Below are 27,481 nucleotides of genomic sequence, written 5' to 3' on the forward strand. Positions count from 1 at the left end.
CCACGTTAAACACCACTGTGAAGTCTTATTTTTCTGGGTAGATTTCCAAGCCCAGGAAAGGTTCAATTATCCTCTAGCTTTTTTCTGGTGGCTAGTAGTCTCAGTTACTCAGTGCCTTGGAATGTAGCCCTGGTGTTCTGCATAAGAGGATTTCCAGAGGGTGGGATAGATGCTGGTTGTTAATGAGCCTCAATTTGCATTTCTTTGCCTCCCCTGGGAATGGCTGATCTCTGAGAGGGGGGCTGCTGCTTTTTTCTATAGCTTTGGGAAGGAGCACATTGGCCACCATCTTTTGTGGCCAAAACAGAGCGTTGGAAGGCAAAAACTCTGAGTGCCCTCCAGATCTAGGGTGTCTCCACAGAGTTCCAGCCCAGCCTGCCCTCCTTCTGTCGTAGCCCCCAGGTGCATGGTTGTGGCTATTTTAGCACTCTGTCCTGGTTCTCTGTGCTGTGGAGCTGGTTTGGCCTTTATTTTCCAAGGGCGTTGCTCACAGTTAAGACTGCTGCTGTCCGTGGCTCCCAGCCCACCACCCTCTTGCCCCTCTGCAGATCCTAGCAGTGTTTCTGGTTATATGGTCCTGTTTTGATGCGTTTCTGTTTCTTTTTTTCTGAGGCTTTGTCTTTATTTTACTTGTTATTCCAGTTTGGTCCTGAGAGATTGTCTGAGTAGCTTCTATTCACTTAGCCTCCATTTTCACATTCTCTATGCCTATCTTGTGCACAGCTGGATCACACAGGCCTTTTTGATGCCCCTGCAGGTCTTGCGGGTAACTGGATCACACAGTCCTTTTGAGGACCTGGCTCTATGTCTATGTTATGGGCTGCTGGGCCTCTCTGATGCTTTAGCACCCCGCAGGTCCCATGGGTAAGTAGATCGTTCAGTCTCTGCTGGGTCTCACCGGCCTCTCTGGGTCTTCAGCACACCACAGGTCCCCTGGGTAACTAGATGGCACAGTCTCTGATGGGTCCCCCAGGTTTCTCTGGTGCTTCAGCACTCTGCAGGTCCCAAGGATAACTGGATCTCACGGTCCTTGCTGGGTTGCACAGGTCTCTCTGGTGCCCCTGCACCCTGCAGGTCCCGAGGGTGTTCAGCTGGATTGCACCAGTCTCTTTTGGGCTCTGACTTCCCACTGTTCTTGTAGGCTACTGGACTGCAAAGGCATCTCTGGAGCCCCAGGTCCCGCCACTGGCGGTTGGGGAGTGCTGCTACCCTGTGGGGCTCAACTTCTGCTCAGTTTTTGCTGTAGTTTTTGGGGATGGGTCTCAGCTGCTGGTTTGTGCGTCTGTTGCCTGAGGATGGATGTGTGCTCCCCAGCCTCTGTTGCTTGGGGTATATCTCAACTCTGATCAGGCTGCTACTGTGGAGGATGGTGCTGGGCTCCGGGCTGTCTGCAGCTTCCATGACCAGCACCGTAGGAGCTCCAGTATTGTGCACCAATTTGTGTTGACACAGAGTGTCCACTGTTCCTATTGTGCCAGGTGTGCTGGTGAGCTCAGGTTACTGGGCCCTAGCCACTCCCACTGCCTCCTCCCAGGAAAGACTTGAGATCTTCCAAAATGGTTTGACCTCCCTGTGGCTCAGGGAGAAGCTCCCTGAAGTGCCACTTACCATGGTAGCCAGCTGCTCCCGTCCACAGCACAGGAATTTTCTTCTCTGTGGCTCTGAACTGCTCGGGTTTGGTCATCCACCTTCACGTCCACGCACACTCTCTCACACACTTGCTTACTCACTCATATACTCACCCTCCCTTTGATCCTGCCCGCTGCCATCTTCTCCAATAAGATTAATTTAAATTAAGTACATTTTTATGAAGAATGCTGGATCTCAACAGCAGCTTAAAATGAAAAAGAGAGTAAGCTTTAAAGTAAAAACTTTAGATTTAAAGTTCTCAATTTCAATAAGCAATGAAAATTACAGTGGAATAAGTCTGTTAATAGAATGAAAGACTATATCTGTTTACGTTAATTAGAATAAATTAGAATATGCTGTCATTTAAACAAATAAGTTACCTGCACTTTTGAGTCCCCACTTACATGTAATATAATATGGACCAGCAGGAAAAATAATTACTTCCATTCATAAGAGAGAATAATGGAAGGCATACAAAGCCACAGGTAAAATATCTGTCTTGTAATCTCCTTGCACATCCATGGCCCTCCTAAGAAACTATTACCAGGTCCTATTTCTACTTCTTGGAAAGTGAGACAGGTTAGTAAGAAACAAGAAAAATTCCTTGGCAAGTGGAATGGGGAAACTGAGACAGAGCTGAACAAACTGGCAGAGCAATTTATAGCCACAGACAGAAGGTCACCACCCTAGGGAAAACATCAAGGCCTCAGTTATATTTCAGCTCTAAGTGATGCCTTGGCACTGACCAATCAGGCGGGAACATGACCTTGAAAGAACCCTCATGGAAAGCTGATGAATATTCTACTGAGATCCTCCCCTGAGACCTCTAAAATTTCTACCCTTAAAAAACTTGGAGGGTAAGAATCTGTGCTCTCCTCATCCCAGAAGACTGTCCATGCCTTTCTCTTGCCCCATTTTTCTTTCTCCACATTGTGGCAGAAATTTGATTGGTGGGAAGAGAGACTACATGCACTCAGAGGATTAGTAAATGACTGTTTAATGCACATCAGTGCTGGCCAAACGGAGTCACCTCCAAAGGCTGAGCCCTGAGCCCGGGTTGCAGCCACCTTTTATACATGATAAGCTTCTGGATATTTGAGGGCTTTCTAGTTCTGCTGCAGTGTAAGCAGTCAGTGGAGTAATGGGATTACAAAAGCCAGGGGCGGGGCCTCTGCGCTGCTTAAGGGGCTGCACCTCACTTGCCTTCTCATTCCCCCCTCTGGATTTTCAAGATGCTCCTGGAAGACTTAGAAAACATCTTGAACAGGGAGTTCCCTTAGTGCTGCATGAAGAAGAGGGGCTACAATCTCTCTGACTGCTTCCTGCTGAAAAGGGGTGTTGAAGGGGAGGGACGCAGCAACTAGAGTTCTTCACCATCCAGAGGAGAGTAGTTGGGAGTTCTTATTAAAAACATCATTTACAGCTTTATTTTTTCTAAGTGAGAGGAAATGAAACAGATTTAGCACTTTGAGAATACAAGGGCCATACAAGAGTGCTATAAAAAGCATTAAGAGAGGACCAACTAATGGGAGTACCCAAGATGCCTAGTTGTATATGTTACTCCAGGAACTACTTTGTTTCTTTAACTGCTGGGCTATCTCTCTAACTATAGCTAATTGATTAACATAAAAGCAACATTCCTCATTTAAAAAGAGGCAATCAGTAGATCTAAACCCCTTCTATTTTGTAATACTACTGCTGCTATGGAGTCTATTTGATCCTATAAGGCTACTAATGATACAGAGTTCAGTGCTGGAATCAGTCCAGCAGGTGATGACCATCCGTTCTACTGGCAGAGTCCCCAGGTGCTTGTGGTAGACCAACAAGCAGGTTTCACTGTCCCTTTAAGGGTGATCTGCAGAGGATTTTTCTGGCTGGTGGTCACTTTCCAGGCAGGATGCTTGTCATGTGGCAGGTGAGCTGCCTTCACCTATAAGCGGTGTATCCAGGCATATAGACCTGCAACCTTGAGAGCTTTGAGAGTGGTTAGCATCACTAAGTAGGGCTCTTTTCAGGTTGGTTTGAGAGGTTGCCTTTTCCAGTCTTTTATCTAGACTTGATCCCCTGGTCTGTAGGGGTGTACAGTTATTCCCAGGGAATATTCTATCGTTACCCACTTATGTACCTCAAGAATGATTTTTCCTAGTCCTTATAGTTGTTTTTGAATTTCCAAATTTTCCAGTTTTTTTAATATCCCCTTTGAATTTGATCACTGGGGGAGGTGTCCCATATAGGATTTCAAAAGGGGAAAACCCTACCTTTGCCCGAGGGGTACAATGTACTCACAGAAGAGCTAGGGGCAGTATATCAGTCCAGGGCAGGTTGGTTTCTTAACATAGTTTTGCCATGGTCTGCTTAAGGGTCTGATGCATGTGTTTTGCTTTCCTTGAGCTCTGGGGCTGTAGGCAGTGTGTGAATTCCACTGGATGCCTAGACTTTTAGTTACATGCCATAATATTTCTGCTACGAAGGTGGAGCCATTGTCTGATCCTATAATCAGTGGCATTCCATAGCTCGAGATGATGTCTCAGTAGAGCTTCGGTTACTTTTTGTGCCTTTTCCCTACATGTGGGGTAAGCTTCAACCCAGCCCAAGAAAGTACAGGTACATTCTACTGGGACCTATTTCTGAGAAGTCTACCTCTAGATCTTCAAAAGGTGCTTGGCCATGGTGCTGGACCTTGGCAGGCCCAGGGGGGCCTTGTCTGGCACTGTTTTGAGCACAGAGGAGCAGAGTTGAAAGACCGAGGCACAGAGGGATGGAACTCGAGCAGTCAGGTAGTACCGGCTTAATAAGGCTTCCAGAGCGGTTTTTCCCAGATGGGTGAGTCATGTTATTGGAGGACTAACCAACAGGCTAATTGTTCTTGAACATAGATTCTGTGGTCTGGGAGTATATGCCACCCTTCTTCCTTATATCCTCCCTTTCCCTGTTATGCCCATTCTTCTTCCTGGGCTGGGCCATGTGCAGTCTCAGGAGGAGAAATGGACACCACCCCCACAGCTCTGAGAACAACTGCCCCAGGATTGTCAAGGAGCTCAGTCACCAGCCTGTGGGGTCTTAAAGTCCTAGAGCTGGTCCACATGGAGGCAGCGGCCACCAATGCAGGCTGTGAGGGCACATAGGGGGTGCCATCAGCCCACAGTAAATGCTTGGTCTGGCATGTGACATGACCATTGGGATGCCCAAAGCACCAGAGGGCAGCATAGGGTGGTGACAGCTGTGATCTGCATCATAGTCTTTGCCAGGGAAAGTCACAGGCAGGTGCAGGGGAGCCTCTAACTTGTACCAGGGCTCCCCGGGATCCACATAAATCATCACAGGAGCCATAACATGGCAAGAGGTGCTCCCAGGACTGTTCAGACTGACACAGGCTTTGAGTTCCAGTTCATGAGCAGCAGTGAAAGCCAATTGGAGCCCATCATCCTCCACAATAGCACAGCTCTGAGCCGGGTCACACACAGTGACCACGTCAGCCATGTCCAGGGTGTCACAGGTAGAGACCTCACACAGATCCTAATGGGTCCAGGCACAGAAGCTGTGCAGGGTCTGGGTGGTGCTGGGCCCACCTGGGATCCTTCATCTCCTGGCCCTAGAGCAACTAGCTGAGTCACCACAAAGCTGACAGAGATTCAAATACTCAGATGCTTGGAGGCCTTGGCTGTGGCCACCATGACTATGAGCAGGTAGCACTTCAGCCCTGCACCGTGAAATGCTACCATCTTGTCATCTGCCACCACAAGTGTCTCCAGGAATCTACTCAGGGAAGCAAAGTGCTTGGCTCTTCATGGGCTGGGCCTGAGGTTCCCAGGAGGAGTCTTGATGCTGCACATGGGACCCTGGCTGCTGATGTAAACCCCAGGCCCCCCTGCAGAGTTAAGGGTGCTTCCCTCCAGGGGCTGGATGTGGTGGTCCCCTGATACTGCAGCACCCCTAACAGGGCTCCCTTATCCCAATGCAGAGATGCCACCAACTCTGGATCTCTATTGTTGGTGCCAGTGAGGTAGATGCCCGGCTCCACCCCTCAGCAGCTCAAGTGTCTGGCCTAGGTACTGCACTGTCAGCCCCTCAACCCACACATCCAGGTCTTGTTCCAGCTCTAGCAGCAATGTCTCCCCAAAGGCAGGCAAATGGTACCACAGCCTAGCAAGGATGTCCAAACCAGGCAGGATGCTGTGGCTGAGTTTCTTAGGAAACATGATTTTCTCCTCCCAGGTGAGGGGGGCCAGCAGCAGAAGCAACCCACCAGCCCAGGGAAGGTCACAGTGGGGAGCAGAAGATATAGTTGGGCTCCCCACAACCAGCTGCCTGTCGTGGGAAGCTGGGAGGGGTTGAGGCCATCTGGGCACCAAGTTTTTCACACTCTGGCTTTGTGGAAAGCACCTGGGTCAGAGGCAGAGATTCGGAGGGCCTTGGGACCTTCATAGGAGATGCAGAAAACTTGCCCCTTGGTTTGGGAGAGGTGCCTAGTGGCTTGGCTCCTGCAAACACTCCTCTCCTGTGTCTTTGTCTCTTCTTGCCTCTGTCTTCCACACCTGCTCTGGCCTCTCTCTGTCTGCCCCAAACTCTGGCTTTGCCTCTGTGCTTTGTCTGTCTTTCTCCTGCCCTTTTTTGGCTCTGTGTCTGCAGGTCTCCCTGAGGGTTCCTCATCAGGTAGCAGAGTGTATGGCGGTGGCAGTGGAGGGGCTTCCTCCAAATCCCCTTGTCATATAGAAGGCAGCTAAATTCACCATGAAATCATGCTTTCACCTCGTGCCATGAGAACCTTACACTGTCTCTGACGAGTAACACAGAATTGCACCCAAGGAAACCTGATTTGGGCTATTTCAAACCACTGGTCTCTGTAGAAAAATTGATCAGATGGCCGGAGTCTCTGGTGACTACCCTATACATGGCCTGGACTGTGAGGACATCAAGGGTGCCTTCAGAGGGCCATTCCACATCAAAGGTGGGCCATTCTAATTCACAAAGTGTGTGCAATTTTTTGGGGATCAATCTGACCTCATAATCTCCTGACAACCACTTTATAAAATTTTTTATCATACATTCCAGAACAGTGGGTTCAGCGGTTCTCAACCTGTGGGTTGTGACCCCTTTGGGGGTCAAACAACCCTTTCACAGGGGTCGACTAAGACATAACAATAGCAAAATTACAGTTATGAAGTAGCAACAAAAATAATTTTATGATTGGGGGGTCACCACAACATGAGGAACTTTATAGGAACCCCCCCCATAATAATATCTAAGATGGTTAAGCAAACCTCCCAGTGAACATTGTTGTGAGACAAACAGGATAAAACTTGTTTTGTCTGCCTGGCTTCTCCCTTCATGGGGACTTAGGTGCCTTTTGGCATTGGCAGGTCAGTATAAGCCCCAGACTCAGATCGGGCATGCTTGGGAGTCCCCAAGAAGCTAATACTGCCCTTAGCCGAATGAGGTCACCACGGATGATCAGGGACTCACACAAGCTCCATAACAGGCACTGTGGAGCATGGTCACTCACACACACAATCACACAGAATTTAAACTTCCACCCAGGAATTTTCTATCCTGTGCAGTGCCTATGCCGCTTGGGAGGTGATCAAGCTCTCCTTCCACCTTAGAGATGGGCCTGAATTCCGTCCTGGGTCCCCGAAGACACTTGCAGATCTGATGTCCTGGCAGGCTTCTCTATCCTCCCCAGAGTCTGTTTGAGCACAGCAGCGGCCAGCTACAGTTGGGCCCAACAAGGGTCAGAGTCCAGTAAAATCACCAGTGGCATGCCTTCTTTTTCGTCACGGGGCCCAAAATTAGTGGCTCCTTTCCATCGGCTTCCAACAACAGTAGCTCAAGGGACTAGCACAGCTGTTGGCTCCCCAGCCAATGCACCAAAATGTTGTGGCACAAATTTTGTCGGTGGGAAGAGACAGATGGCATGCACTCAGAGGAAACAACTGTTTAATGCATACCAGTGCTAGCCAAGCAGAGCCACCTCCAAAGGCTGAGCACCCCATGCCCAGGTTCCAGCTGCCTTTTATATATAACAAGTTTCTGGGTACCTGGGGGCTTTCTAGTTCTGCTGTAGGTTAGGTGGTTGGTGGATATAAGGGGATTACAAAAGCCAGGGGCTAGGTCTCTGCCCTGCCTGAGGGGATTGTCTGCACTTGGCTTACCTTCTCACCCACAGGTGATGAAAAGGGGTCGCATGCTAACCTAAAGGCTCAGGGGAGGCCTGCATGATGGCCTTGCAAACTCAGAGACCTAAAGTAACCACAAAGGATGCTCTGACATTTAAGAAGCCTTTTTAACTAAAGCAGTTTAGTGCAGGTAGTTATGTCCTAGGCTAGAATCTTCCCTAACAAACCTTAACTAAGCCTGTTTATTATCTTTTGCATCTATGATAACATTCCTTTAAAATGTCAGGGTAACTCCTCTTTTTTCCAGACTGCTCAGGGCACAGCCAATGCACCAGAGTGAAGACCATAAATTCTCTCATTGTTATTGTTATCATGTTAATTGTTCACTGTTATTGTTCTGTACCCACCTATGTAAGAGATGTATTGTGTCTATCATTTTATTTTTTCTCTAATCCTAGAGGTTTTCCCACTTTGCTTTCTCCCACCTCCCTCATTTATCACCAATGAATTTCATGTAACTTGCTTGCATCTTCTTTCTAGATTCTAATGTATAAAATAAGGTAAAAGATGCCATTCTCTGTAGCATTATCTCAATCCACTGAGATTTTACTTTCCTGCAATTGCAGACAGTTTGGCTCAAATAAACTCACAAAAATTCTCTGAGGGTTTAAATGTTTTCTATGTTGACATAGGACACTAAGACACAGGGTTATGTGAAAACTTAAATAGTCCCAGGATTTTTTATTCTAGACTCAAAGGATCTGTAGTAGGACAACTATGTATTTAAAAGTTTTATTTTTAGGAGAAAACTTTTACATCTGCTAAATAAGTAGGGGACACAAAGTCTAACAACCGGAAAAGTGAGATAAATCAAAGCTAAACCACCATGTTAAAGAAAGGGGTGTGGAAACAATGGGGGCTTATATAAATTAAAATTTATTCTTGCCCATAGGTAATTTATACAACTGAAGGTATTACCAGAAAGGGGACCTGATCCTGAGCGGGTCTGCCTAGGGCCAAGCAGGTAGTGTGTGGGTTCTTAACTTCATGCAGGAAGTTTCACAATACAAGTCCAGGTGAGTTTTAGAGGACATTTATTAAAACTGGGGACAGTGAAACAAGAAGGGTTGAGGAAATGAGCCCAGGCTGGGCTGCTTTGGCTCACTAAGAAGTCAGAAAAAAGGATACCTTGGGGACAGGTTCAGGGGTTTGCCTGTGATAAACTGCCACTGCCCATTGCTGCCCTGGTTGCAAGATTCCTTAGGCCCCTTAGAGTATAAGGGATGCATGCCTGTGGGGGAAAGGTGAGGTATAGGCACAGGAGTGCTCCTGGGAGAAAGGGCTTGGGCTGGATCTTCATTTTGTGGGGGTTCAAAGGCTGGGAGTTTAAGGGAGATCTTTGGGGGAGAATCTCAATAGAATAGTCATCAGCTTTATGTTGATGTACCAAAATGAGATTTATTCTCTTAACTTCATCTGTTCTTGGGTGTGGTTGGCAAATGGTACTAATTCGATTTTTGATATCTGCCTCCTTGAGTAGGGTGATTTAAGCTATTTACTCTTTGGTTGGGGAGAAGTGAAAACCATTTACCATTCCCTGGTTTAGGGAAGAGAGGATTTACTGGATGGCTGCAAACTACTATATAAGTATCTATCGCAGTTTTCCTACTCTACTTTTCCTTACTTACTGTTCTGTCTCAGATGGACTTACTGGATGCCTTTTATTCAAAAGAATTTTCAGTTTTCTGCAGCAGTTGATTCTTCCATACCTAACAAGGCATGGTAACTCAATATTACCTTTTCTTTTATGTACAAAATTATCTACTTTTCCTTTTTTAAAAAATTGATTTTAGAGAGAGAGGAAGGGAAAGGGAGGGAGAGATACAAACATCAGTGAGAGAGAACATTGATTGACCACCTCATGCATGCCCCTCACTGAGGATTTGGCCCACAACCTGGACATGTGCCCTGACCAGGAATCAAACCGGCGACCTCTTGGTGTATGGGCTGATGCTCAACCACTGAGCCACACTGGCCAGACATACTTTTTCAAAGGTCCTTACTTTCTTACAATGCATTGCTAAAAGCAGTAAATAAAATGCAAATACACACCAGTCATACTTTGTTATTCAAACATTATTTACTGTTTTACTCAATATTTTACCACTGAAAAAATGTATCATGATCTTTCCTGTCTTAAAACAAGTTGTTGTTGTTGTTTTTACTGTTCACAACCCAAATCCCTTTCAGTTTCTCTTACACACAGTGATACCAACCACTTTTACTCATATTTTTTTATCCAGAGGCACAGTTAATATGTCCCCGCCCAACTCTAAGAGTAGGTGAGTAAATTTTCTATATCCCTGGAGGAGAAAATAAGCAAATATTGGTGAGAATCATTAAAGTTTATCACAATCTAAAAAGTTATATTCAAAGGCAAAAAGTAATGTGCTCACCAAAATTTTTTTTAAAAAAAAAGTGTATTTACAGAAAGAAAAATTTTAAAGTAAAAGAAATGAAGAGAGTTTTAAGCTTGAATGAGGAGGCTGAAGTTTGAAGTAATAGAAATTTTAAAGAATATATTTCAAACAAATAGTATATAACTCCAGAGTAAACATCTGAGATGAAAGAGAAAATGAAGACCAAAAAAAAGAGGTGAAAAAAAAAGATTAAATCTAAACATAGTTAGACTGTATAAATCAATAATAAATTTCTTATGAAGTTCAAGTGACAACAACCAGATAACAGGCCACATAACAATATAATGTATGTCAGATTGCCAGAGTTAATATTGTTGTAGGATTTTATATTACCTTATAGGAGTATACATATATTCAGTAAATTTAAACTTTGTGAAATGTTAGTTATGTGTGCATTGATTTCTATTTTAACTAGCATAATAATAGAAATAAAAAATGTAACTTTAAAGTAGTTCAAGGGAAAGTGGATAAAAAGAGAAAAAAAGACATATAGAAATAAAAATTGAATGGGATACCTCCTTTGTATTTACCCACATATTTATTATTTCCAGAATTTTAGCATTCTTTTAATTATTTGTGATTACTTAAGTAAGAAAAAGTATAACTATATACTTGTTTATCTATCTGTCTGTCATCTATCATCTATTTAACTATATAACCAAATGATGTGGAGTAAGAAATTTATTGTTTTATGGAACCAGCATTTTACTTAAATTCACTAAATTGATTAGATGTACAACATTAAAAAATATTTAAGTATCACAAAAAAAATCACAAGAAAGATGGAAAGAAAAATACAAATAAATAAGGCAAATAGAAAATAAATATCAAAAGAGCAGACCTAAATTGGAAAAAAAAATGTTTACTGTTATGTAATGAATGTTTTTGTCTTCCCCAAATTCCCCCAGTGTAGTTGTGTTTGGAGAGAGGATCTCAAAGGAAGTAATCAGGTTATATTAAGTCTTAAGGGTGGGGTCCCAAGCATAAAAAATTAGTGTGCTTTTAAGAAAAGACACAAGAGAGCTTCCCTTCTCTCCCTCCTTCCACTTGAACTCTAATTGAGAAAAAGCCCTGTGAGAACACAGCGAGAATTTAGCCATCTACAAGTCAGGAAGAGAATTCTGACTAGAAATTAAATCTTCCAGAACCTTGAGCTTGGGTGTCTTTGTTAATATCAGGATTACAGTCTCCAAAACAAGGACTAAAGGGGGCAATACATCAAGGAGATATTATAACAGCATATATTTGTACATATCTATGTTCATATAATCATATATTGTGCAATAATAGGGTTTCCAAACATATGAATACTGTCAGAATGAAATGGAGAAATCCACAGTAATAGTTGGATGCTTTGATGAACTGCTCTCAGTAATAAAATAAAAGACTCTGAACTACATTATGGGTTTCTTTAACATAAGTGATATTTATGGAACCCTACCTCCTTAATCTGCATAATACCTATTCCTTTTATATTTATATGGATTGTTCACAAAGATAAAAGCTATATGGAGCTACAAAACAAATTTTAATACGTGTATAAATAAAATCTTACTGCATAGTTTTTCTGAATGAAAATTGTAATTATAAATCAGCAACAATAAATCACCTAGAAAAGCTCCAGGTACTTGAAAATAAAACTACACACCTTCAAAACACATTAGTCAAAGGAGAAAGGAAACTAGAAATTAGAAAACATTTCATATTAAATCATGTTGAAACAAAACATAAAATGTATTAAATACAAGTAGCAATGTTTTGAGGGAAATTGTTCCTTTAACTTTTTATGTTAGAAAATACAAATTATCTAAATGTAATGCTATAAACTTTAAAATTTAAGAGCTCAAAGGAGAAGTGTCACCAACAAAATAAGACAAAAAATATCTTAATGGGCAGAAGATTTGAGCAGAAATTTCAAAAAAAAATGGTGAATATACAAATAAAAATGCAAAACATTTTTAGTTATTACTACACATAATTATTAGAAAAGTATAAATTAAAATACTACTAAAAGCACTGCAAATATATATTTTTTATTTTCCTTTATTTATTTTAGAGAGAGAGGAAGAGAAAGGGAGAGAGAGATAGAAACGACTGGCTGCCTCCTGCATGTCCCCACTGGGGATCAGGCCCACAACCTGGGCATGTGCCCTGACCTGGAATTGAACCAGCAACCTCTTGGTGCATGGGTCGATGCTCAACCACTAAGCCACAGGTTGAGCCACACTCAACCAGCCGGGGCAAATAAAATTTTAAAAAAGATCACAAGTGTTGATGATGTGAAGCAACTGCACATCACACATTATTAGTGAGAAAAAATGGTAAAATCACTTTAGAGTTCAATTTGGGCATTTCATAAAAGTCCAAGCTTACAGCTACCATACAACTAAACCATGTCATTTCTAGATAGCTTCCCAAATAAAATGAAAATCTATGTCCAAAAGACTTGCACACAAATGTTCATAGAACCTTTATTTATAATGGTTCAAAACTGGAAATCCCCAAAATATTGTTTGATAGGGGCATGATTAAACACATGGCTGTATGAGCATGCACTGGAAAACTACATAGCAATACAAAAATACAAAAATGTAAAATATTGAGACTCATAAAAACATGGAGAAATCTGAAATTTATTCTGAGTGACAAATGTTAAATAAAAAAGAAAACATACTCTGATTGTATCTACATAAAATTCTGAAAAATGCAAACAAATTTATAGTAATAAAAACTGGTTGCTTGAAAAATACTATAAAAAAGGATGGACTGTAAAATGTTATGAAGATACTTTAAGGAATATAGCAAATGTTCTCTATCTTGATTATAGGCATGCTTTCACAGGTTTACACATATGTCAGGTTTAATTGAACTATGTGTACCATTTAAATGGATTCAGGTTATTTTTCTCAAATCATTATTTATTAAATTTTGTTTTAAAATAATGGCAATATTATTTTCTAGTGATTAAAAGTATAAGTACTTACTGTCAAATGTTCAATTGAGTACATATATTAAATTTTAATTTTGGTCAATTATTAACTTAGTATATCTAAAGCTTAATTTACAGAATAGAAGACATAAAATAGTCCATAATCAAAATTTTACACGGAACGATTGCGGAAGCTATGAGTAGCATAATTAACTAACTTTAATAAACGTATAGAAAGCACTACATTTACAATGCTAGAACACACTTGTTAAAACCTGAAAAAAAAATTGACAAAATTAACAATATCCTCAACAATAAAACAACTGTCATTAAACTCAATAATGAGATCATAAAGAATATCTTTCTGATTCCAATGAAAATATTATAATAAATATTATTGCAAAGTTAAAAATGAAATACCCATATTTGCAAGTTATAAATCACATGTTCACATAATCTATAAAAGATAATCAATAGAAGAAAGAACTTCAGACTATCATAAGCATGACTCTAACAGAGTAAAATTGGTTTGAAAAAGAAGCATGCACCTGTTCATGAGAAAAATTTTGGTAAACTAGAAAATGAGAGAAACTTCCTGAACTTAATAAAGTATACTTAGAAAAAAACTTACAGGTAACATCCTACCTAATGGTGAGTTATTTGAAACTTTCCCAATTAGATCAATAACAAGAGAAGGATATCGCCTCTCACCACTAATTTTCACATTTTATTGGAAGTCTTAGTTAATAAAGTAATACAAGAACAAAGTATATAGATTGTAAGTAAAGATATAAAATGGACTTTATTCACAGGTGATATGACTTCCTATGTAGAAAATGCAGGCTTCTTAGGTATAGTACTAGAAGTGGGATCACTGGGTCAAATGGAAGTTCAATTTGTAATTTTTTGAGGTAACACCATATTGTTTTCCATAGTGGCTGCACCAGTCTGCATTCCCACCAGCAGTGCACTAGAGTCCCCTTTTCTCCACACCCTCGCCAACACTTGTTTGATGATTTGTTGATGGCGGCCATTCTGACAGGTGTGAGGTGATACCTCATTGTTGTTTTAATTTGCATCTCTCTGATGATTAATGATGATGAGCATTTTTTCATATGTTTCTTAGCCATTTGTATGTCCTGTATGGAGAGGTGTCTATGGAAAACAATATGGTGTTACCTCAAAAAGTTAAAAATTGAACTTCCATTTGACCCAGTGATACCACTTCTAGGAATATACCCTAAGAAGCCTGAAACACCAATCAGAAAGAATATATGTACCCCCATGTTTGTAGCAGCACTACTTACAATAGCTAAGATCTGGAAACAGCCCAAGTGTTCATCAGTAGACGAATGGATAAAAAAGCAGTGGTACATATACACAATGGAGTACTACGCAGCTGTAAGAAAGAAAGATCTCTTATCCTTTGAGACTACATGGAGGGACCTGGAAAGTATCATCCTAAGCTAAACAAGCCAAACAAAGACAAGTATCATATGATCTCAGTTATTTGTGGAATATAATGAAGATAACAGTCTGAGGAATGAGGTAGTCCCAGGGACGTGGAAGTGGGGTACAGACTGACAATCCCCTAAAGAGGGGGGTGGTGGGGGAGAGATAAACCACAGAACTTATATGCATGTATGCATGAACAGTGGACATGGACAACAAACTGGGGACAGGGCAGGGAGGGAGGGGGAGGGGGGAATCAGTGGGGGGAAAAGGAGAAACATCTGTAACAAAAATTAATTAATAAAAAAATTAAAATAAAATATACCATTAAAAAAAATAATAATAATTCACAAGAAAACTCCTGAAATATGCAAATATAGCAAGGTTGCAGGTTAAAAGATTGGTCTTCAAAAGTCAACTGCTTTCAGGTATACCAACAATGAACAAATAAAATTTGAAAATAAAAATACATTACCATAATGACTGCCCAAAATAAAATGCTTAGATATAAATCGAAATAAATAAGTACAATAACTAAATGAGGAAAACTAAAAATGCCAATGAGTGAAATTAAAGAACTAAATAAATGGTCTATTTTCATGGATAGAAAAACTCAATATTGTCAAGATATCATCTATTGTTAACCTGCTCTTCAAATTTAATACTATCTTAGTAAAAATTGCAGTGTTTGTGTGTGTGTGTGTGTATCTTGACAAAGTGATTACAGAAAATACAAAATTGAATGAGAAAGACAAAGTTGGAAGACTCACACTAACCTACTTTAAGACTTTCTATAAAGCTACAATGATCCAGATAGTAAATGTTGGCAATACATGTTGACAGATTTATGAATAATGATAGGTTAGTGCTATTAGGTGTCATTTTTTTCCCCCCTTTTTGATCAGCAGTGTCTATGGCTGCTGTTCTGTATGATCTCCTGATAGTATATTAAATATAGAAGATAATAAATTGTGTCTTCAAAAAATTTAATTACAGTTTACATTCAATATAACTTTTTATTAGTTTCAGGTATATAGCATAGTGGTTAGACAATCATATATTTTACCAAGTGTTTCCCCAAACATTTCCAGTACCTACCTTGAACCATACAGTTATTACAACATTATTGACTATATTCTGTATGCTGTACTTTACATTCCCATGACTATTTTATAACTACCAATTAGTACTTCTTAATCTCTTCAACTGTTTTTATCCAGTCCCTCAACCCTCCTCCTGTCTGGCAACTATCAATCTGTTCTCTGTATCTATAAGTCTGTTTCAATTTTGTTTATTTTTGTTCTTTAGATTTCACATAGGAAATCATATGGTATTTGTCTTTGACTGACTTATTTCACTTAGCATAATGGTGTAGATCCATCCATGCTGCAGAAAATGTAAGGTTTCATTTTTTATGGCTGAGTAATATTCCATAGTACATATGTATGTAACAACTCTTTGTTATCTACTTGTCTAAGATAGGCACTGGAGTTGTTTACGCATCTTGACTACTGTAAATAACCTTGCAATACACATAAAGGTGCATATATTCTTTCCTATTAGTGTTTTGAGGTTTTCTTTGGATATATAAGCAGATATAGAATCACTGAGTCATTTTTTATTTTTTGAAGACCCTCTATAGTGGCTGTACCAATCTGCATTCCCACCAACAGTGCACAAGGGCACCCTTTTCTCTATATCTTCACCAACAATTATTGTTTGTTGATTTAATTGATGATAGCCATTCTGACAGGCGTGAGGAGATAGCTCATTGTGGTTTTAATTTGCATTTTTCTAATGATAAGTGACACTGAGCATTTTTGGTATGTCTATTTTTCCATCCATTTTGGAAAAATATTTATTCAGGTCTTCTGTCCATTTTTTAAATAAATTCTTTGTGGGGGACGGTTTGGTGATATTGTATGAGTTCTTTACGAATACTGGATATTAACCTCTTATTGAATATGTTATTGATGAACATGTTCTCCCAGTCAGTAGATTGTCTTTTTGTTATGTTAATAGGGTCTTTTCTTTTCATCTCTTTGAATATTTTGTTCCATTCTGGCCTGAAATGTTTTTGTTGAAAAATCAGCTCACAGTCTATGGGAGATCTTTTGTAGATAACTGTTTTTCTCTTGTTGCTTTTAATATTTCTTCTTTGTCTTTAACTTTTGTCATTTCAATTAAGATATGTGTTGGTGTGGGCCTCTTTGAGTTTATTTTGTTTAGGACTTTCTGCTCTTCCTGGACTTCTGTGTCTTTTTCCTTTAATAGATTAGAAAAGATTGCAATCATTATTTTTTCAAATATATTCTTGATCCCTTCTCTCTCTCTTCTCTTTTTGGTACCCCTATGATGAGAATATTGTTATGCTTTATGTTAACCCAGAGATCCCTTAAACTCTCCTAATTTTCTTGGATTATTTGTTTTCCTGCTTTAAGTGTTTTCTGCTATCTTGACTTCCAAATCATTGATTGTATCAATCATCTGGTTTATCTAATCTTGTGTTCACTCCTAGTATATTCTTTATTTTAGATGTTACATATTTCATTTCTGACTAGTTAATTTGTGTGGTGTTTGTGTCCTTTTTTTTTTTTTATCCTCCCCCGAGGACATTTTTTTTTTTCATTTTTTGTTCAGATAGAGTGGAAGGGAGAGAGAGAAATATCCACGTAAAAGGGACATATCAAGTGGTTGCTATCCGCACAACCCAACCTTGCCTGGGGAAAAATGAAAAAAGACAAACAGCAACCAAGGTATGTGCCCTTTGTGGCAACCAAACCAGGGTCTCTCTGGACTGCAGGTCGACACTCTAACCACTGAGAAAAACCAGCCAGGGTCTGTGCTTTTTTAATGCTTACTGTCTCTTTGATTATTGGTATTATTCATTCTTTCTCTAAGTGTCTTGAGCACACTTCTAACCATTGTTTTGAAATCTGTATCAGGTAGATTGTTTACTTCTGTTTTACTCAGTTCTTTTTCTGGGGTTTTCTCATGTTCTTTTATTTGACATATGCTATTCTGTCTTTCCAGTCTGGCTGCTTCTTTGTATTTCTTTCTGTGCATTAGGTAGCTCGGCTACGTCTCCCTGTCATTGTAGGGTGGCCTTATATAGTAGGTGTACTATACGGCTCAATAGTGTAGTCTCCCTCATCACCTGAGTTTCTTGCTCCAGTAATGTCCCCTGAGTTAGTTATGTGCATCTTCTTGTTGCAGTTGACTTTTGATTGCGGTCGGTCCATTATGGGTGGACTAACTGTGAGGATTGATACAAACCACACAGTGCATAAGTTGCTGTGTAAGGCTGACCCCGTAAAATGCAATGACTCCAGCAGGGTCTGGTGCCTACCAAAATCTCCTTTTGGCAGTGCCACTTGTGGAACTAATTGTGTCATGCTCTGATGTGGTCTGAAGCCCACCACTTGGTGTGTTTGTTCTGAGGCTTCTTTAAAGGATTCCAGTTCAGATCAATGTCAGATGCCATTTGTGACCAGCCCTAGGCTATTTGTTGAGAGCCATAAAGTGATCCATAGTTTTTGGTTGCCTCTTGTTGGCCTTGGTGCACATGAGAAGGGCCAAGTTGTCTGTGAACCTAAAATGACCTCCACCAGCACCAAGCCTGGAGGCAGATCAGCAAAAGCCCAAGGCACCCTGAGATCCAGTTCCACATGCTGACTGCCTGTTAAGTTCTGTCACCAAAAGAGCCTCTGGAGGTACGAGTTGTGTGACATGGGTTTTCAGAGGGTCACCAGATAGGTGTTAGTGATATTCATCAGGTTGATAAAAATTAAGTTAGTGCAAGTGCTGGGTCTGAGACCACTTAGCAATATTATCAGAGTATACCAGGATAAGCTGCAAACCACCTCTGGATGGGAACCTTTGTGGTGAGGCTGGGTTCCAACAAGTCATCAGGGTGAGACCAGTAGAGTTCATTCTGGAGATAGGGTTCTACACATGAGCAGTGACATCTGTTGGTGTGTCCAGGTCGGAAAATGGACCTCTTTGAGGTCCTTTCAAGAAAGTCTTCAGCACTAGGCTGGTCACAGCCAGCATACTCCTCCACAGCATAGAAGCTTCACAGGGTGGGTCCACATGGAGTCAAGAGGTCTAAGCTAGTCCATGCCCCTAAGCTAATGTGGTATGGAGGGGAATGCTTGACCTAAGAAAGATGGCATCTTTGGGTGGCTTGGGAGAAGGATTCAGCACAGAAAAAATGGTGACTGTTTTTCTCACCCTCTCCTCAAAGCCACATAACCTAATGTTTTCCTGTATATCTCCAGTTGGCTCTGAGCTGCTGTCCCTCTCTAGGAGCCCAGGGTGAGGGTTCAAGAATGTGATTTTGTGTGCTGGCCCTTTATAAAAATGCCTGGGTTCTAGCCCATTCCCATTTGGAGAAAAAAAAATCAGAATCCCCTCTGATTTTCACAGGCAGATGTTATGTGAGCAACTCTTTCTGGCACTGATACCCCAGGCTGGGGAGTCCAGCATGGAATTGAGACAACATACTTGGCAAAAGGTAGGTTTGCAACTGAGATGCCCCTTCTGCTTCTCAACTGCTGCTCGTGGGAGTGAGGCCAGCTCTTTTAAGTTTCCACCCTTCCTTTCTTGATGTGACTTCTTCTGTAAATTCTTGGTTGTAAGACTTCTGCTCAGTTGATATTTAGTTATTGATTTACATTGATTGTTCTATAATTTAGTTGTTCTGGTTTGATTCTGGGAGAAGGTGAGTATAACTTCCACATACTCCTCTGCTACCATGGATCTCCCCTCAATAAATCGTCTCATTAAATCACAGATCTCTCAATTAAGAGAAGCTGCATCCTAACATCTACAACCAGACTTTATGTACATAAAGAGAACAAGGACTTCGAGTTTGATGCTGTAATTGGAAAAAACTTTTAAGGATCCTACCACATTTTTAAACACTGTAAAGGTGAGAATTAATTTGAATAGTTTGTGGCTTAAAATTCTTTATAACTCCTCATCAGAATATGGAGTCCATTTGCCTATTTCCTAAATCTGGGATAGAACTGTTACTTGTTTGACTAATAGATTTCTATGGACACTGTGCTCTGTACATTCCAAGCCTAGCCCTTGGGAATATTGACAGCTTTTGCTTTTGCCCTCTTGCAGTGTTGCCACTATGTGGAAAAGTATGAACTTCACACCTTGTGAGTATGAGGTCAAGTGAAGAAAAAATTTTATCCATCCCAGCAGAAACCCCAGAAGACACCATGTGAAACAAACATGAATTGTTCCCAGTTAAGCCCAATCAAAATTTCAGACATAAAGAATCATGACTAAATAATTAGTATTAATTTTAGCCATCAAGTTATGGGATGATTTGTTATACAGCAATAAATGATGATATGTTTATAGCAGCATTGTTCAAAGTACAAAAAAACCCAAAATATATACTATAGTAAAAAACTAAAGATAAAAACAAAACAAAAAAAAAACTGGTTTGCTACTAAATGAGAGTAATGGCTTGGATGTTTGTGTCCTCCCCTGAATTCATATATTAAAAAACTAATGCCCAATATGATTGTTTGAAGAGGTACGAACTTTGAGAGGTGCCTACATCAGGAGGGTAGAGCCTCATTTTTGTATTTTCTGTATTTTATTACAGCATCCAAATGAAGTAATACAGGTAAGAAGAAGTATCTTTGGAGTGTGTGGTCGACCTCTTGGTACTATACTACCTTGTAATGAACTGTTAAATTACAAGAACCCAGTGTAGGCCTCTGATAGTGTACCATACACTTCACAGATAAAATTTTAGGTTAGCCCACTGCATAAGAAACCAAACAAACCAAGACATTTGCAGAAAACAAGTTAAATATACACACACACACACACGAGCATTTATATATATATATATATATATATATAATATATATTATATATTTTATATATATGTAAATTTATATATAAAAACATTTAAAATCATTTATATAAGATGTGAAAATGGAGTTGGAGTGAATAGAAGCTACGCAGACAAACTCCCAGGACCAAAGGGTAATTAAAACTGAAATAAAGACAAATCTTTGAAAAAAAACTACAGAAAAGCAGCAGGACAGGAACATATAACCAGGGACACTGGTAGAATCTGCAGAGGGGCAAGAGGGTGGCGGGCTGGGAACCCACAGACAACAGCAGTCTTACCTGTGAGCAGAGTGCCCTTGGGGAATAAAAACCAAGCCTTCTCCACAGCACAGAGAGCTGAAACAGAGTGCTAAAATAGCCACAGCCACTCACCTGGGGGCTACGAAAGAGGGAGGGCAGGCTGGGCTAGAACTCTGTGGGGACACCCGGGATTTGGAGGGCGCTCAGAGTTTTTGCTGAGTTGCGGCCACAAAGGACAATGGCCAGTGTGCTCCTTCACAGAGCTGTGGGAAAAAGCAGCAGCCTTCCCCCCCCCCAGAGATTGAGCCATTCCTAGGTGAGGCAAAGAAATAAAAATTGAGGCTCATTAACAACCAGCATCTATCCCACCCTCTGTAAATTCTCTTAGGCAGAACACCAGGGCTACGTTCCAAGGCATTGTGTAACTGAGAATACTAGCCACCAGGAAAAACATAGAGGAACACTGAACCATTCCTCGGCTTGCAAATCTACCCAGGAAAGTAAGACTTTACAATAGTGCTTAACAAGGGCCCACCCAAGCTCATCCAAACCCAGTAGAGGGAGCCACAGACAACAGAACACCAAAACCCACAGGGAAAATTTGGCAGGCTCCAAATCCACTAAGATAGCCAAAATGATAAAACAAAGAAACAAATCCCAAATGAAAAAATTAAAGAACAATATTGAAAATGAGATAAATAAAAATCCAGTTAAGCAAATTATCAGAGCTAGAGTTCAGAGCCATGATCATGAGGAAGCTCAACAGCATGAGTAAGGACATCAGCACCGTGACTAAAGATGTAGAAATATTGAAAACTAACCAAGTGGGAATGAAGACTGACATAGCAGAAATAAAGAACACACTGAAATGATTAATCAGCAGAGTAGAGGAAACTAAGTACTAGATCAGTGAATTAAAAGACAGGGTAGAAAAAATTAACCAATCAGAAAAACAAAAGAAAAAAACAATGGAAAAACAGGAAAACCGCTTAAGAGAACTGTGGCACAACTGGAAACATAACATTTGCATCATAGGAGTCCCCAAAGAGAAAGAAAATGGGCAAGGGTTAGAGAATATACTTGAAGAAAGAGTGACAGAAAACTTTCCTAACTTGGTGAAGAAAAAAGGCATTCAAGTTCAAGAAGCACAGAGAGCCCCAAGTAAGAAGAACCCAACCAGGCCCACACCAAGACACAGTAATTAAAATGCCAAAAATTTAAAACAAAGAGAGAATCCCAAAGGCAGCAAGAGATAAGCAACAGGTTACCTACAAAGGGAACCCCATAAGGCTCTCAACTGACTTCTCTACAAAAACACTGCAGAACAGCAGGGAGTGGCATAAAGTAATCAAGGTCATGAAAAGAAAGGATCACACTTCAAGACTACTCTATCCAGCAAGGCTATCATTCAAAATAGAAGGTCAAATAAAGAGTTTTCTAGACAAAAAAGAAAAAAAAAGGCTAAGGGAATATATTAACACCAATCCAGCACTGCAAGATATGCTAAAAAATAAACAAAACAACAACAACAAAAAAAAAAACACTGCTGTAATAAGTAGAAGAAATAGGAAGAAAAATATAACCACATAAACAAAAATGGCAATAAATAAGTGCATATCAATTATGACCTTAAATGTGAATGGTTTGAATGCTCTGATAAAAAGACACAGAGTAGTTGCCTGGATAAGAAAGCATGACTCACATATATGTTGTTTACAAGAGACCAACCTGACAACAAAAGACTCACATAGGTTGAAAGTGAAGGGATGGAAAAAAAAAATCTTCCAACCGAACGGAAAGGAAAATAAAGCTGGGCTAGCAATACTCATATCTGATAAAATAGATTTCAAAATGAAGGCCATAACTAGAGACAAAGAAGGCCACTACATAATATTGAAAGGATCTATCCAACAGAAAGATATAACCTTGGTAAACATATATGTACCCAATACAGGAGCACCAACATATATTAAAAAATTTTTGGAGGACTTCAAAGAAGAAATCAAGAGCAATACAATCATAGCAGGGGACTTCAATACCCCGTTGACATCACTGTATAGATCTTCTAGACAAAAATTAAGAAGGAAATACAGGCTCTAAATAAAGTGCTAGATGAAATGGATTTCATAGATATCTACAGAGAATTACACTTGAAAACTGCAGAATTCACATTCTTCTCAAGTGCACATGGGGCATTCACAAAGACAGACCACATGTTAGGACACAAACTGAGTCTCTACAAATTCAAGAAGATTGAAATCATGTCAAGCATCTTCTCAGATCACAATGGCATGAAACTAGAAATCAATTGCAACAAGTACTGCAAAGATATTTGAAAACATGGAGGTTAAAGCATGCTATTGAACAACGAATGGGTTACAAGGAGCTCAAGGAAAAAATTAAAAACTTCCTGGAAACCAATGAAAATGAACACACAACAACACAAAATTTATGGAATGCAGCGAAAGCAGTTCTGAGAGGGAAATTCATAGCACTACATGCCCACTTTAATAAGCAAGAAAAGTTTCTAATAGACTATTTAACCTCACAACTTAAAGAACTAGAAAGCAAACACACACACACACACACACACACACACACACACACATACACAAAAGAGCAAGTAGGAGTAAGAAATAGTAAAGATCAGATCAGAAATAAATGTCATGGAGAACGAAGTAACAATCCAAAGCATCAATGAAACAAAGAGCTAGTTCTTTGAAAAGATAAGCAAGATTGATGGGCCCTAAGCTAGATGCACAAAGAAACAAAGAGAACCCAAATACACAAAATCAGAAATAAAAGAGTAATGATAATAATTGACACCACAGAAATACAAAGGATTGTTAACAAATATTATGAACAATTATACGGCAACAAATTTGACAATCTAAGCGAAATGGACAAATTTCTAGAAACACAGAGTGTCCCAAAATTGAACCGGAACATATAAAAAACTTGAACACACCAATAACAACAAAAGAAATTGAAGATGTAATCAAGACTCTCCCAGCAAACAAAAGCCCAGGCTCGGACGGCTTCATGGGGTAATTTTACTTAACATTCAAAGAAGAACTAATACCCATTCTCCTCAAACTATTTCAAAAAATTCAAGAAGAAGGAAGACTTCCAAACTTGTTTTATGAGGCCAGCATAATTCTGATTCCAAAACCAGAAAAAAAGACACTACAAAGAAGAAAAACTACAGTCCAGTATTTCTGATGAACATAAATGTCAAAATCCTGAACAAAATACTAGCAAATCGAATCCAGCAATACAAAAATATATTATTCACCATGACCAAGGGGGATTCATCCCAGGGATGCAAGGGTGGTACAATATTCGCAAATCAATAAATGTGATACACCACATAAACAAAATGAAGAATAAAAACCACATGATCATATCAATAGATGCTGAAAAAGCATTAGACAAAATCCAGCACCCATTTCTGTTAAAAACGCTCAGCAATCTGGGGATAGAGGGATCATATCTTAACATCATAAAGGCCATATATGAAAGACCTACAGCCAACATCATACTCAATGGGCAAAAATTAAAAGCATTTTTCTTAAGAACAAGAACAAGACAAAGATGCCCACTTTCTTCACTCTTATTTAACATAGTACTGGAAGTCTTAGCCGCAGCATTCAGACAGGAAGAAAAAATAAAAATAATCCAAATTGGAAAGGAGGAAGTGAAACTGACATTATTTGCAGATGACATGATTCTATACATAGAAAACTCCAAAGCCTCCATCAAAAATCTACTAGCCTTAAATAAATTTGGCAAAGTAGCAGGATACAAAATTAACGTCAAGAAATCCATGGCATTCTTATACACCAATGATGAACTCACAGAAAGAGAAACTAAAAAAAATCCCATTTACCATCGTGGCAAAAAAATTAAGATACCTAGGAATAAACTTAACCAAAGAAATAAAGGACCTATTCTCAGAAAATTATGTCATTTTAAAAAAAAAAATGAAAAGTGGAAGCACATACCTTGTTCAAGGATTACAAGAATTAACATCATTAAAATGTCCATACTACCTAAAGTCATCTGTAGATTCAATGCAATCCCCATCAAAATATCAATGACATACTTAACAGAACTAGAACAAATACTTTAAAAGTTCATATGGAACCAAAAAAAGATCTCAAATAGCCACAAAAATCTTGAAAAAGAAGAACAAACTAGGAGGGATCACATTATCAGATTTCAGGTTATACTACAAAGCCACTGTAATCGAAACAACCTTGTACTGGCACCAGATCAGGCAGATAGACCAGCGGAACAGAACAGAGAACTCAGAAATGGACCCAAGGCAATATGCTCAATTAATATTTTACAAAGGTGGCAAAAGCATACAGTGGAGTAAAGACAGCCCCTTTAATAAATGGTGTTGGGAATATTGGACAGCTACATGCAAAAAAATGAAACTAGACCATCAACATATACCATACACAAGAATAAACTCTAAATGGATAAAAAACTTAAATGTGACTCATAAATCCATAAAAATACTGGAAGAAAATGTAGGCAACAAAATTTCAGACATCATTCAAAACAGAATTTTCACTGATACATCACCTAAGGCAACAGAAACAAAGGAGAAAATGAACACATGGTACTACATCAAACTCAAAGCTTCTGCACAGCAAAGAAACAATCATCAAAATGGAAAGGCAACCCACTCTATGGGAGAGCCTAATTGCCAATGATATATCATATAAGGGGTTGATTTCCAATATATATAGAGTGCTCATACAACTCAACGAAAGAAAGACACAGAACCCAATTAAAAAACGGACAGAGGACCTAAATAGCCACATATGTAGTTTAAAGTTTGGTGAAACATGTGGAACCTCTAGCAGTTTCACATAGCTGCTTAATCAGTTTTTGTAATTGGTTAAATTTAAATTTCTAGTACCTACTTCTTATTTTATGTATGAATATACATCATGGTACATTCATATGTAGATAGAATATATACACAATATAAATAATACAAAAGGTAAAGAAAAATCTTTTTTATAGATTTATATATTAAAAGGAGAAAGATGTATATATACAGCAAATAATCACATGCTTGAAACTGGTATCTATAACTACTTTCTTCTTCTCATAGGGAACTCTAGCCTCAAAAAGCATCTTGGCTTGTTTCGTTTATTTGGGGTGGGCCAACCCAAAACTTCATCCCTAAAGTTTGTGGGCCACTATCAGATGCCTGTTTGGGTTATTGTGATTTTACTTTGTTCATCACAGGGAAGAGCAGTACTAAGAGGTGTCCCAGAGGATGTTCTGCACTCCAGAGACATTTCTCACTTCCACTGTGTAGTAGCAATCAAACTTTTTCTTGAACATCAAGATCATTTATCCCAGCAAATATAGCAACCTATTTTGTTGGTTGGTGATTCACTGGCATCCGCAGCCACCTGTTGAAAAGTGAATAACTCTTAACAAAATAAAAATGTAACTATTGTAAACTGAACAGAAACAATACACATTAAAAGCAGAAAGGATATTGGTAGCAGGTGGGATCCACATTTCCTTGACTACTGGGATGTTCGGTTATCAAAACCGCCACACTGCCAAAGTTAGTTCTCTCTCCTCTGTGGTTCCATAGCACCCTGTATTACAATGATGGTTTACTTCTTTGTATGCCTATGAGACTGTTCTTTGTTCCTGTATTATTTATTGTCCACTGTACCCTCATCAGCCACCATAATGGTTGTAGCATATTACACAGTAGATATTTGAAGAATAAATAAACAAATAATTTTATGGTGACAGGAGAATTAACAGGGAGAGTAAGAAGACACTGGACTCCTGAAGAGGGAAAATATGCCACATAGGAGGTCAAGACAAAAAAATAAACTGCAGACAGAGAGCATCATTTTGCATAAGATTGATTCCTCTTACCCTATTTGATGCCAGGAAATATTTATTTAAGATTGAAAAAAGTATATCTGCTTTATATGATTTATATTGTGTGTTTTATGGCTGTTTTGTTGCATTGTTGTTATTGTTGTTGGTGATTAACATGATTGACATCATTTAGAGCAACTGTTACCTATGGGGTTTCTATTACATAAAGTCACTTTATCTTCAATATTTCTACAAGTAGGTAAATTTAACAAGATGCCTTTTGATTAAATATTCTTTTTATTTTCTTTTGAATTGGAATTGCTAAAATATCTAAAGATGATTAAATATCTAAAAGATTTAATGTTCTTAAAAATTCCATTTAAAATATTATTTAAATCCTTTATGCTTCAACTTATTTTCAGTTCTCCTAGGCATATTTAGGGGAATTAGAGAACACAGTTTAGCTTTCTCCACATAATTGTCTGTCATATCCTTAACAGATAATTCTAACTTATCTCTCGGTGTCCTAGTCTTCAGGTTAAATAATTACAGTCCCATTAACCTTTTTTTGAAGTCAGATTTTTAATCCATTAATTATTTATGGAATTCTCTTTTAATCCTTTGTAAATTCTCGTTTCAGTTGTTGTGCAAAAGTAATGTGGTACCCATGAAAGGTTTTTAACCATGCTGAAATGCTGACTATAATGGGAGATTTATCTCATGGTATCAACACATTCTTCTTCTCACCATGAATACCAGTACTGTACTGTTTTTATAACTGAGGAATAACATTGTGCACTCACTTTCATCTTGTTAATTCATCTTGTTACCCACTATTAATGAATAGCTCCCATTGGGATTATAAACCAGATAACCAA

The 27,481-nt window shown here is 39.3% G+C and overlaps 1 pseudogene; it reads right to left on the reverse strand.

The window, feature by feature from the left end:
• Window positions 1-4,541: 4,541 nt before the first annotated feature.
• On the reverse strand, window positions 4,542-17,848 carry LOC118617023 (annotated as a pseudogene).
• Between the last annotated feature and the right edge of the window lie 9,633 nt (window positions 17,849-27,481).

Source organism: Molossus molossus, unplaced genomic scaffold, assembly GCF_014108415.1.
Source record: "Molossus molossus isolate mMolMol1 unplaced genomic scaffold, mMolMol1.p scaffold_m16_p_5, whole genome shotgun sequence".
Taxonomy (NCBI): Eukaryota; Metazoa; Chordata; class Mammalia; order Chiroptera; family Molossidae; genus Molossus; species Molossus molossus.